This window comes from Tenrec ecaudatus, chromosome 9 (genome assembly GCF_050624435.1).
Source record: "Tenrec ecaudatus isolate mTenEca1 chromosome 9, mTenEca1.hap1, whole genome shotgun sequence".
NCBI lineage: Eukaryota > Metazoa > Chordata > Mammalia > Afrosoricida > Tenrecidae > Tenrec > Tenrec ecaudatus.
The window spans coordinates 110,719,978-110,734,383 of NC_134538.1; the positions used below are offsets into that span (position 1 = coordinate 110,719,978).

At 43.4% G+C, this 14,406-nt stretch overlaps 1 pseudogene; it reads right to left on the reverse strand.

The window, feature by feature from the left end:
• Positions 1-792: 792 nt before the first annotated feature.
• Positions 793-1,480, reverse strand: LOC142456086 (large ribosomal subunit protein eL13 pseudogene; annotated as a pseudogene).
• Positions 1,481-14,406: the final 12,926 nt, after the last annotated feature.

Below are 14,406 nucleotides of genomic sequence, written 5' to 3' on the forward strand. Positions count from 1 at the left end.
AACTAAACAAACAAAAAAATTACTCATTAAAAAGAGATCCTGCCTTAATAAATAGATTAGAGTGATGTGAAGTTATCAATGTAAAGCAACAGCACAAACGGTGCTGGTCTCTGATTCTATATCTCAAAACATTTTAGTAACTAAAGGACCAATAAAGTCATTGAGATACTTTGTTTCTAAGGTGGTTAAAAAATAATGTATTCCAAGCGGATTGCTGCCGATGCAGTTAGGTTAACATTTAGCATCCTATCATTTGATCTCCATTATAATCCATTGGAATTTTTTCTAGTTTTTAGTATTTTATGCTTTTTTTTCAATTGAGGTTTTAATGTTTTACTTTGTTATTGTTTTAGGGTTTTTAAAATGTTTTTCTGTATGTGAAATCCAGGATAGGTCAAGTTGTAGAAATAGTAAATTAATGGTTCTTTGGGGATATGACAGGGGAGGCTGGGCAGCTAATAACGAGTATGGAGAAAATGTTCTAAAACTGATGTGCTGATGTTTGTACAACTTTTCTTGATGTGATTGGACTATTGAATTGTATTCTATGTGAATTATATGCCAATAAAACTGTTGAAGAGAACAATTTCTTCTTTTTTAACAAAAGTGTATTTTTAAATATTATGAAATATGCTATATTGGCGAGGTTAGATTTATTGTGGTGTCCATATAAAAACAGTAGCTTCTAAATCAAAACTTTTCCTTTCCTCAAAAGTAGTGCTAAATCCTGATTAAATCTTTTGTGTGTGTGTGTGTGTGTGTGGGGAGAGTTTATTAAAGGCCCTGGCAACATTACTTCTCCACATCCTGCTCTGCAGCCTCCTTGGCCCTTTTCGCTCGGATACCTAAGAGCCGGGCGTTGGCACGGGCCATGCGGAGACTGGCGAAGACCTTGAAGTCCTTCTCTTCTTGCGGGATGACCCGGGCTTTCTCCTTCTTTTAGACGTTTCGGATGGGCATCACAGGTCCAGTAAGCTGCGTGGCTAGTTTGAGTTCCTCCGCAGAGCGGTCTCCCTTCTTGGGGGCTGAGGGCTTCCTGGGGAAGAGGATGAGCTTGGAGCCGTACTCCTTCAGCCGCTGCACATTGGCCTGCAAGGACTCCGTGGACTTGTTCCGCCGCCTGGGGTCTACAGTTGCCGATGGTGCGGTGCGGGCCACCTTCTTGTGGATGCCGGCCACCCTCAGCTCTTCCAGGCTGAAGCCTCGGCGTGCACGGACTTTGGTGTGATAGCACACGTGGGGCAGCGCACGATGGGCCGGATGGGGCCGGCCGCGGGCCGCGGGGCGATGTGGCGGGCTTTAGCTTGTCGTGCCTTGCGCCTGCGTATCTTCCGCGCCGGCTGGTTGAACCACGTGGACACACGCCGCTGCCAGTCCTTGTGGAAGTGGGGCTTCAGGATCATGCCATTCCGGCTGGGCGCCATGGTTGCCTACGGCCCTCCTCCAGGTGGAACGGGCAAGCGGAAAGAGAGCGCGCCCGCAGTGCCCTGATTAAATCTTAATATTAAAATGGTAAGTATAAATATGCACATTTAGTTGAAAATACATGACAAGAAAAAAGCAAGACGAATACAGAATGGGTGAGATGTTGATAATTACTGAACCTTGATGATGGATGCATGAAGATTCTTGACATCCATGTGCTTTAAGGTGTGGCCCTCGGTCTCATAAGAAATACATATTCTCCGGCCACATCCCAGACTAGACCCGATGGGGTACTGGGTACAAACTGGACAGGTATCTTTAAGTTCAGCAGTTTGAAATCACTAGCTGCTCCTCCAGAGAACAACGGCAAAGAGTAAACAGTTCCAGTTACGTCTCCGAACCCCAGGGGCAGTTCTACCCTGTCCTGCAGCTGCTCTGTGCGTCAGAATTGACTGGCCGTGAGCTGAGTCCCAGAGCTGCTGAACCCGTCTAGGAACTGCTTTCAGACGATTCTCACGTGTGGCTCTCTGCTGGGGAACAGTGGATTACTCTCCATTCAACAGCCCTGGGGAGAACAGGCTTCTTTAACTGAGTGAAAATAATTTGGAACATTTTTATCAGAATATTAGAATTAACTATTAAGAAGGCTGGTGATTTCCCACTCCCACTAGAGCTTCCGTACGCACACCCCATCCTCGATTTTAGCCTCGATTTCAGTCTCTCTTTCGACCATCCTGCTTTTCCTAAGTAACTCCCCAAATTTCCTTTCGGCTGCTTTGTGGATGTCACAGAACAAATACTTGCAGAGCGTGTTCCAAAATAAGTATAATGTTCTGCTGACACCTAGCGGACAAAGTAGAACACTGACCCAAGTTTATTTAACCCAAACTCCAAACACCACACTAGACAGTTTACACTCAAATAACAAACAAAAATGTCTTCAACCAGAAAAATTAATCATCACTAGGATAGGAATCACGTAAAATATTTATATTTCTTTTGCTACGCAATGCTAGATCACTCCTAAAATGGGGCCGACTTCCATAGCTCATCTTCAGGTGCTCAGAGAAGTCACGGAAGAAACTTTTCTTCTCAGAATTGTTTTCGCTCTCCATTACATTGCTATTGGTAATTTGTTTTATGCTTTTTGTTTTTGTTTCGTTTCGTGTTCAGCTTTTTCTGTCTTCTTTACAGGAGCGCCGGCGGCTCTGTGGGCTGCTCATCGAGCTGCTACCGCAAGGTGGGCAGGCTCAAACCTACCACCCGGCCCGGAGGAACAAGATGGGACTGTCTGCTCCTGGAAAGACTGAAAGGTCATGGCAGCGGCTTTGGAATTCGGCTTTTTAAATCTTCCTTACGTTTTATTTTCAACCTGTCAAAAACACAACCTATCCTATCAACTTATTCACATTGTATAATGTGATTAAACTACCCAGGTATGATAATATGTTACTTCTAATTTTCTACATTGTCCAATATTAAACATATTTTCTTACAATGTAATATGTTTATTCCAGTTGCCCCTTTACCAGAACTTAATTTGGAAGGGTGTAACTGCATTAAAATGGGAAGACAAGAGGTACTCACTGCCACGGGGTCAATTCCAACTCTTTGCCATTCTGGAGGACAGGACAGAACCACCTCTGTAGCGTTCTGAGACTGCAACTCTGCACAGGAGCAAAAGCCTCATCATTTCCCCCTGAAACAGCTGGTGGTTTTGAACTGTTGACCTTACAGCTAAGCAGCCCAACTCATAACCCACTATGCCACCAAGGCTCCTTAAAGGTATGAAGTGGCATAAATCAAATGTGATCATTAGTTTGCGCTTTCCTGAAGGTTATAACGAATCACTTCTGTGGAATTCTGGAGCATTTCCTATATGCTCTGGTAGAGCATATATATATATATATATATATACACATATATATAGTCATAGTTAGTAGGACTTGATAGAACATAAAGCATATTAGAAAATAAAAGGCCAGGTTTAAGAAGATCTATAGTTAGATCCATCCTTGCCATTAATTAGTAAGACCAAGCCATCCCTAATAAAATGTAAAAAAAGAAAAGAGGAGAAAAAAATGATTAGGGCAAAGACTGTACAGAAGTGCTTTATACAACTGATGTATGTATATGTATGAACTGTGATAAGAATTGTATGAGCCCCAATAAATTGTTAAAAAAAAAAAAAAGACCAAGCCAATGGTGTCTAGTCAATTTCCACTCAGAACAACTTTGTAGGAGAGAGTAGATGCACCCTACAAGCTTCCCCGTGCAGTAATCTCCTCAGAAGCAGACAGCCCCAGCTTCTTCCCCGGGAGTGGCTGGGGGACTCACCTCATGGGTCTTTCAGTTGACAGCCAGTGATTGACCACTGCGTCAATTCACGCAACAAGACATACCAAATAAGAAAATGTACCTTTAAAAATGATATCTATATAGTAGAGAATTAAACATATACATGTCATTGAAATAACATTACACATCACTTTCACTTTTTTTTTTCACAAGACTATTTTGGCATTTTGTCTAGAAATTCTCTAGAGGAGCAAGCGAGTGAAATGCAAATGCCTACTGCCATCAAGTAGATTTGGACTCACAGCGCCCCTGCAGGACAAAGCCAGCCTGCTCCTCTGGGCTCCCAGGTGGCACCAGGGCTCATCAAAGCTCTACCTCACTGCCATCAAGTGGATGCCCACTCACAGCGGCCCACCACGAGCGGGGTCAGCACTGCCCCTGTGGCTTTCTGAGGCTCTAACTGCTCATGGTAGTAGAGAGCCCGGTCTTTCTCCCTCAGAGCAGATGTTCTGAACCGCTAACCTCACGGATATCAACCGCTATATGTAGCCGCTATGCCGCTATGCCACTATGCCGCTATGCCACCAGCGCTGACCAGACAGCCAGTCCTACATGGGGCTCTGGTGATGCAGTGGAATACACATACCTATGAAGAGGGAAACATTTTTTTAAATGACCACAGAGTTGGTTTGGACTCATAGTGATCCTATAGAACTGACATGTTGGCCTTTCAAGATGTAAAAAACCTTCATGAGATCAGGCCGCCTCATCTTGCTCCCTCAGGGCGACTGGTGGGTGGAAATGCTGGCCTTGTGGCTGACAACTCAGTGTGCAGCCCACGACACCAGGCTCCTTTTATAGAGAGACTTAATGCAAGAAAATGCCTCATGCAGTTGTGAAGGTCCTGAAGGCTGGGAAAGTCCAGGCATCTGTCTGGAAGCTTCTCCTGACTCAGTTTCAGGGACTGTTGGTTCCCCAAATTGGCAGGTCAGGTGGCAGAGGGCTGGCTCTTTATGCCAAGGGCCAGAGGTCAGATGATGACTAGAAGGACCAGAGAGGGAGAGTAAGCCATCTGGAGCATCCATTTCCATTCTGGGGGCCAAGCACACCCCAGGGAAACTCCCCTTCTACTGATGGAGCGCTCACCCAGATCTCATGCGACAGGCGACGATTAGAGCAGTCAGTCCAGTGTCCGCCAGAGCACTAAGCACAGCCTCACCCAGGTGTCCCATAACCCAGCAGCACAGAGCCCATTCCGTGCACCTGACAGTCAAACACCGCACTGCTACTGAAGGTCTTTTTCTTTCGTTGATACTTTGAATGAAGTAAGCAGCGACAGTTCTCACATACGACCTTCATAAGACCATGCATGATAAAATAAACTTAATGATGGAAAAGTGGTGTGATCAAGTAACTGTTTGGCTTTCCCTGCCTTAAATCACCCAAACTCAGTGCCGATGAATCGACTCCGACTCATAGGATATAGTAGAAATGCCCTTGTGGGTTCTTCTGCATGTAACTTTTTGTTGTTGTTATTAATCCATATGTTAGACCAGGTTGACTAGAGGGAAAAAATCCAGGGACATTCATATATGTTTAAGAGAGAACTTGTGATCGGAAGGTTTATTGCGCCAACCTGGTCAATAGGAACATGAGAGCTTAATAGGGTCACAGTTTGATTGGAGGGCAAAGAGACAAATGGCTTGCCAAGCCTCGCCTGTCTCTCTCTTGCTCTCTGGTGATTGGACCAGCGTGCGGCTGCTAGTTCTCTGCTTCAACATGTGAGCTACACTATCTGTGAGACACCCAACCCATGGACCATGTCACTAAAAGCTTGAGGTTCCTTTGAGACCTGCTTCGCCACACTGCTGGTGTATACATCCCTTGAGGTTGGAACCGTCGGATCCTGTCGTCTGGCTGACTGCTGTTTGCTGCCTGTGGGCAGACTGCCTGCATTGCTCTACGGAAGACTCATCTGTCTGCTTCCATGACCTTGGGCCCAGCAGCCTTCATGAGTTGAAGGATTTCCAGTATATTAACTGTTCCACAGAAGTGAGTCGAACTGATCCCTCTGTACTGCTGTGTGGACTAATTAGCTGTTATATTCCTTCATGCTGTATCTATCTATCCCTATATATATGTATAAGTGTCCTGGTTTTATTTCTCTAGAGAACCCTAAGACAGAACTTTATATCAAGAAGTAATTATGCATCAGTAAAATATCCCAACCCAGTCCAAATCAAGTCCATAAGTTCTATATTAGCCTTTAAGTCCAATATAAGTCCATGAATTCCTCTTTAGAGTCACACAGCACTGGCAATGATGCAGAATGCAGGAAGATCACAGGTTGATGGGTGGAAAGTCCCATGGATCCTGCGGCACTGGAAGCATGTCCAGAGCTCTGGCTGCCATCAGTGTGGCTCCATGTGGCTTGTCAGCAGGAATGTGAAGCAGAGAGAGAGAGAGACCCACCTCTTCTGATGTCAGAATCAAGAAAGGGGAAGTTTCCGAAATCCTCATGAGAAGCTCATGCCCCCAAAGACTAATCATCAGACTGTGACTGAACTGACAGACTAGATTCCAGCCCTTCATTCTTTTTTCAAGTTGACATGAAATAGTGTAACTATCACAATCTATAACTTGTTATTTTTATTATGATTGATAATTGGTATTTTATGGGTTGTTTTGAAGATCAATACAGAGAAATTACAAATAATTTGAACATAATTCATGTGTTGTCGTTGCTCCGGGTCACACCTGGCTGTATCTCCCATGTTTGGAGTTAGATGGGGATGCAGGGGTGGGCAGTTTGTTCACTCTGCAGCCATCGGCTGAGGATGCTCTCAGAAACTGACTTAGCTCAGTACCACAGCCCAGGGAGGACAAGACCTCTGCTCCACATCTCCAGCCCCTCAGGATCTCCAGACAGTAGCTACATTTTTATCAAGCTGGCAGGGTAATGGGGTTGGGGGATCAGCACAACTGCATGTAATTTGTTAGGCAGGGTTCTCTAGAGAAACGAAACCAGGACATTTATGATAATATATGTGTTTACATAGCAAAAAGGAATATAACAGCTAATTAGTCCACACAGCTGTACAGAGGGCTCATTTCAACTGACTTTCCTGTAACAGTTAATACACTGGAAGTCCTTCGATACACATGGGCTATGGGTTCCAAGGTCAAGGAAACAGACAGCACAGTCCTCCCTGGGGCAAGACAAGCAGAGTCTGCTCACAGGCAGCAAGCAGCAGGGTGGGTCACCAACAGCCAGTAGCTCAAGAGCTTAGCAAAACAGGCCTGGATGGGATATTGCACATAGCCAATGCAACACGACAGGATCCACCAGCCTGAAGCCTAGGTGATGTATGCATCAGCAGCGTGGTGAAGCAGGTCTCAAAGGAGCCTCAAGCTCTAGGATCGGCCTGGCCCACAGGGAGTGTAGCTCACGGGTTGAGGCAGAGAACTAGCTACACCACCAGCACGCACACTCTGATCACCAGACAGTGAGAGAGGAGGGCGAGATCAATTGAAGAGGCATTTATCTCTTTTCCCTCTAAACAAACTGTGACCTCATTAATCCCACGTGTTGCTATTGACCAGGTTGGCACAAAAATCCTACCTATCCCAGGAAGTAAGTCAAGGCCTTACAAGATAGTGTACCTTTCTTGTTAATTAGGCTTGCAGAGTTTGAAGATATCTCAGAAGAGTCAAGGTCTTGTTTGGAGAGCTGAGAGAGGGAGGAGGGGACGGGTGGTTAACTCAGCACCATCTTCAGCATGTAATTCTCTCCAAAAGTAGAAAGCCTCATCTTCCTCCAGCTGAGGGGCTGGTGCTTTTGAACTACTGACCTTGCAGTCAGCAACCCATCTTTTAACCCACTACTACATCACCAGAGAGACGGAGAGAGAAATGTGTACCATGAAAACGTTAGATGCGGGTAAGTCCAACCCTGTTCACGTCCGTGCTAAACAGAGGTTCCTCTTGACCATAGTGGTAAGGATTGGTGGAGCCACAAGAAGGAAGACAAATGAGGAAACAGGCCGAGTAAGCAAGAAGACCACGAGCCAGGGACTGCAGAGATAACAGATGCATCCGGGTCAGCACATCAGGCTGTGGCTGCAGAGTCCCCAGGGCACCAGATCAAATGGCAGGTCAGATGGCAGGCTACTGGCAGCTGCCCCGGTCAGCAGGTAGTATTGTGGGAAGATGGCTCAAGTACAAAGAACGGCAGGTCGATGAGTCAGACACAGAATTCAGACCAGCAAGAAGCAAACCAGCTCTCCAGTCTCCGTAGATAAGAAGTAGGCTTCCCCTAAGGAAACCTCCTTCCAGGACTGTGGCCCAAGTAAGGGGGTTCTACTCCACCCTAATCTTCGGCTGCTCGCAGCCAAGTCCCATCATGAAGTCGATTATGTCTTGTTAGGTCACACTATGAGGATAATTGGCAAATTTCTGAGAATCCTGGCCCAGCTAAGTTGACACAAAACCTAAGGCATGTATGCATTAGCACACACAGACACTTTGTGTATTATCAGGTTTCCCTGCCTAGATTACGTATTCACAAAATAGATGATGTCTAAAATGTGCCATCCAGGGCGTGAACAATATACTTATTAACTAACCTACAATCCCATGCCAGAGCATATACAGAGCATATACAAGCATATCCAAAGGGGAAGTAATTAATTAGAAGTGTCAGATAAGCGCAAACCAATTCCTGCATATGTTTACGCCACCTTACAGCATCCAGCTCTGTAGGAACCACATAACATGTATTCAATTCCGGCGTGAACAAATGAACTGAACCCCACAAAATGCAGTCAGAACAGGCTGGGGGGAAGAGAATGGAGAGTATGTTGCTGTCAGTGTTGGCGGCGCGGGAAAACAGAAGGAAAATGCTGGACTTTAGGTTCTTCAGAGTCTCCTGTAAGCACAAATGACTTTTTAAAACTCATGAGAAACAAAAAGATGAAGCCTGCCCATACTTCTACAGAGCCATCTCCCATTGGATTGCACTTCACAACAGCCCAGCACCATGTGCCCTGCACAGAGAAGGCACCCAGCGGGCATCACTTAACTAAAGGGATGAATTAATTAGGAAGCTAATATGCGAATGAAAGCAACTTAGAATCCCAATGTAATGAGAATCCCAATGCAATGAGCCACGTGGAGAATGCTTGCTCCTCAGGAAGCAGGAAGCCTCCTCTTTACCTGCGATCACCTGGCGTCTCTTTTGTTGCCAACAGCCACACCATTTGGGATTCAGTGACTGTCTCTGGGAGTCAGGGAAATAGTCAGAAAATATAAAATATGAGCTGAGAAGAACAAGTATGTACAGTGTTCATACTTTTAAACATCAGATGTGTACAGAAAGCAGTTGGAATTTTATTCAAACAAAATTTTAATATAGATTTGCATTTCTAAATAATTTTTCACCTGGGTGGGTGATTAGCTGCTCTTTAATCTTCTTGGAAAACATTAAGCCCTCCCAGTACTCAACTACATGTCCTCAACTCATAAATTTATAACAATATAGTACTTGAAGAGGAATTTGCTGGAAAATTTTAAAAAATTAACTTTCAATACAAATAAAAATTAGTAAGCCATTAAAGAGAAAGCTTCATTGTTGTTCGAGTGGGATTTTGTGGTTTGCTTTCAGCTGGTGTGGGTGATGCCTGGGTTTGTTTGATTAGATTTACATAGAACCGTGCGCTTTGGCGTTGTCACTGAGTGCTGCCCAATGGGTTCTCTCTACGCACAGCCATCACCACCTCTGCTGCTAAAACCAATGGCCAAGGCTTCATCTATGTTCATGTTTGTTGTCGTGAGTTGCCCTGGGTTGCTTCTGAATCAGGGGACTTTGTGTGTGCAGAGCAGCACTGTTCTGTGTGCTTAAAAGGCTGTGTGACATTTCAGAAGCAGACTGTGAGTCCTGTCTTCCTAGAGGACGCGGGGTTGCTCAAAAGCGCTGACCTTTCAAGAGCAGTGAGGCGCTTAACAATTGGCCTACCCGAGTGGTAAAATAGTATATAGAGCATGCGGCTATTTCTATACATAGAAAACTACCACCCCTCTGACCAAGCACGAGGGTAGCGATACCAGGAGGGTAGAGGGAAGGTAAGGGGAGGATGGGGAAACAATGATCAATCTATAACATCGCCCACACCCCAGGGGGTAGACAACACAGAAGTGGGTGAAAGGAGACAGAGGACGACATAAGATATGACAAAAATAATTTATAATTTATCAAGGGTTCATGAGGGAGGGAGCAAAAAAAAATGAGAAGCTGATACCAAGGGTTCAAGTAAAAAGATATTTTGAAAATGATGACAACAGATAAACAAAAGTGTTGACACAATGGATGGATGGATGGATGGATGAATTGTGATAAGAGTTGTAAGAGCCCCAAATAAAAATTTTTAAAAAGATTGGGGGAACCATCCAGAATACGGCCTTTAGTCACACTTCAGATACGGACATGAGTTTACCCAGTGTTGGGTTTGTTGGTCTTCCTTGGCAGCATTCCCTCCAGGCTGAGGCTGAGAGCACCAGGCAAGGAGGTCAACAGCAGGGAAACCGGTCAGGGGACTGTAGTGGATGAGTCCCTGTAAAACTCAAAGGCAATCACACAGCCTCCTGAGGAATGTCTGAGGGTTCCAGACTGTTGATCCCAGAACTTGGAAGACAAGCACCAGAGAAGAATGCAAGAACCTAGAGATACCGTTTTTAAAATTTGCCTGGATGTGCTTGAAACATATGCTACCATTGTTGGGCCACGTCAGCATCAAGTCCACAGCTTCCAACCCAGCTGTCTTATGTAAGTTCTTGAGGGCAAAAGACACTTTCTGCCCTCTAGAGAACACCATGCTCATCTGGTAAATGTTTAACAAGTGGCCCTCTTAGAGAACATTTATTATATACAGTTATATCGTTCTTTGCTTTATTGAGCTGCTCTGAGATTGAAGGTCTGTGGCAACCCTGTGTCCAATGACAGCCAGCATGTGCTCCTTAGTGCCTCAACGTTACATGTGAGTGATTCTTACAGTATTCACACCTTTTCCTAAGATGCTCACTGCACATGTCAGAAACGACAATATGGTATCAACAAAACCCTTTATGCACTGGGGGGGGGGGACTACATGACTCACTTTACTGTATTATTCACTTTATTGTGGCAGTTTAGAACCGAACGTGGAGCAGTGTCAGTGGACAAAGTTACTAAAAATGTTAGGGATATAAAGGGTGTGTAGCAAATCATTTACGAATAAAACATACAATCATGTATTTTGGAGTTTTAGATGAGAGATAGAGCCTCACAGAAGGCTTTCATTGATTCTTGACCAGCATTTGCATCCATAGCCCATAGCCAATCAGGATTATAATTCAACCAAAGTTTCAAAAACAGTTTCATCCCAATTCATCAACATTTCTCAGTTAATGTAATGCCCTTAGATCTTTGCTGCTGAACCGTTTCTCATTCTCTTGCAAATTGTTTTCATTAAACTGAAAAGTGTCTTTTAATATTAGCAAGAATTATGGCAACTGTCTTCCTTATCAATTTTTCTATAGTTGTCAAGATAATGACATTGATTCTTTATCAGTATCTATAAAACCCTGAAAATCATTTGAATCAACTTTGCGCTTTAGAATTAAAGTTAAATGATACGATTTTTCTTGAGGCTAATTATGCTGAAATAAGTCTTTCATACACGAGGTAGATTATTCTAATAAGTCCAAATAATTAAGAATGCTGGGAAACTATTTCCTCAGCTGCCTGCACCATTCCCAGTGAAATAGCTGCAGGCACAGACCCTGACATGGGGATCTGCATTACTAATATTTTCTCTAACAAGTCTACTCCAGGTCTAGAGTGGACAACCAACAAGACCATAATCAATACGCAGTTTATAGCACAAGCTGACTTCATTGGTGTAAATACAAGAGGACTTCAAAAGGTTTTGGGGGACATTCCATTATCTTTTGTTTCCACTTTCCCATGATTGGAAGCTCCCTGATCCTTCTCCTATTGTCAGTTTCAAGACACCAACTTGATTTCACTGAACTTGGGGATCAATGTTCAGTAACATACTATCACATAGTACAAATACAGAAAAACAATGGAGAACTGATGCACTCTGAGGAATAAACACTCAATGAGTATTTCCCCCTAATCAGTTAATAAAATTAAATTTATCGTATTAGCAGTGTTTGACAAAATCTAGCAAAATCTAAAATTAACGCTCATGAACCAGTCTGGTCAGTTTCAAGAGAATTCTAATATTAAAGTAAGCACAAATTGTACATGCAGAAATTGTTGGAATGAAAAATGCTCTGCTATATACTTGCATAGTCTTAACACACTCACGCATACACACACAGAGCACATCTCACAGAAGGCCTCTCTGGGCTCTGGAAAAACCTGCACTGTTGAACAAGCTTAGAGTTGGTTACTGATTGCCAAAGGATCAAGAGGGCAACGCAATTCATCTGTTATTTCCGCTTATACTTCTTGATTCTCCTTTGTCCGTTCTATAAACAGACATTTTTCTAAGAATCGCCTGCTTCCACCTCTAGACTTCACCTGGAGATGCAGGTAAGTGTGTCCCTTTGTTTATTTAACAGGTGCGATACTAGTCCCCTAACAACTCCAATTCTGCTAAGAAATAAGAAGAGTTCTTCATAGATGAAGTTCTACTGACACATTGTTTTGAAATTGGGAATATCTGTTGATTTATTTTTTAAATTAGCATCCGGATGTTTTCTTGAAAGATATGTTTGATGGAGAAGTCTGATGTTAGAAAATATTAAAATATGGAAAAGCATGATCCCCTCTTGGATGTGTTAGAAGGTGTACAGGTATGGCGACTGAGTTTCCTCAGGGGGAACATTCGTACAAAGTAATGGAATATGAAGCTAGGGACTGGAACCGACTTGAGCAGAACGGCTGGGGTTTGGTATCTGTAGCTTGCACTTCATGCAGAGCTCATTCCTCCCAGATTCCTCTCATTCACGCTGAGAAAAACTCTCTTCTTTTCTCTTTTGCCCTGAGAAAGTCAGACCTATTTCAAAGTAATTCCCACCCACCTTTACTACAATAAAAGAGAAACAAATTGCTCAATTGAGCAGAAATTCAAGCAGATTTTTCAACGGAGTATGGATCGAATGTAAAGTATCTACAACTCTTCAACAATACAAGGGGTTTTCAAAATGTTTGTGGAAAATGGAATTGAAAGACAATGGAGTTTTCCCACACATTTTTGAAGCCCCCTTCTATATTTAATTGAGGTAGTTCAATTCTCCCATAGCATCTCAGATGATTGATCACTTAGACTGAAGCATGACTCTTTGTTTCCTGCCTTTGCAATATTGCAACCTGCAGTTTCTCGGATAAAGTACAGAAACAGGTTCCTATCTTCGCAATATTGTAACCTGTGGTTTCTCGGGTAGAGTACAGAAACGAGACTCTAGCAGGTTCCCTTCTCCCCTTTAACCACTAACTTCCTTTTACTGGCAGCTCCTGGGCTAGAGAGGAGGGCCATTGCTAAATGTCTTTAAGTACAATATGTAAGTTAAATGTATTTTATGTTCCCCTAAGAGTTGGAATATTGTTTTTTTTTTTACAGGATAAAGGCAGCTTTTTATTTAACACACATTATATGTACACATTTTTTAGTGTAAACCATCTTAAGTGTACAGGATTTTGGAAGAAAAATTTGACCACTAGCACACTAGCAATACAAATTTCAATTCACCTTAGTATCCCTGTGGACCAGGGATTGGCAAACTGGCTCTCCAGTCATATGTGGCTCTTTTGGTAAAATACATGTGGCTCAAGTAAAACTATCATTTACTTTTAATCATAATTTCATTTGAAGGCTATTCAGATAATATTTTTTAAAAGTATATTATGGCTCTCAAATAATTTTTAAGTTGCGAGGGATGTTACTGGCTCTTCCATCTCAAAAGGTTTTAGTGTGAGTTTTTCAGTGTTTAAAAGTGGTACGTGCAACAAGTACAGGTGACTGTGAGGAAGACTCTGTAGCAAGAGGGGCTGGGGCAACTGTTTTAAAGTGCCATATTTGCACTTCAAATTTGCATAACAATAAAGGCAAGCAAGCATTTCCCGTAATCTGACTTTTGTAACCCAGAGACTTCCTGAATATAAAAATAACCAATTTCCTGAGAGGGAGGGGCTAGGGGAGAGCTCTGTAACGTAAGAGAAATGCTACTCCTAATCCAGGTAATTCCCAATTTACGCCGCTGTATAAATGTGGCCTCTGGCAATAGCCAAGAGCAGCAATTCGTCCTTTCCCTGAATTATAGTTCAGAATTTTTCTTGTGCCCTCACCTTCCCCCTCCCCATGGTGGTAGACTGCCAAGCCTCCTTTCTGCCCCAGGCCTGGCATCTTATTCTTACTTCTAATCCAGGGTAGAAGCTCTGACATCAGGATGGACTCCATAAAAGGACAGAGAAGAGGGGAGAGAGTGGTCAGCAAGCCAGCCCTAAGTGAGGTTCCATACCGGCTTGCTTCTGCCCTGACTGCTGGATTTTTTTCTAGGGACCGATCATAAACTTTTATAGGAGAATACATCTGAGTGGGCAAACAACCAGATTCTGAAGCCAAACCTCTTTTAAGAGATAAGGACCCCTTTAATACATTAATCCAAATATTTTTTTTA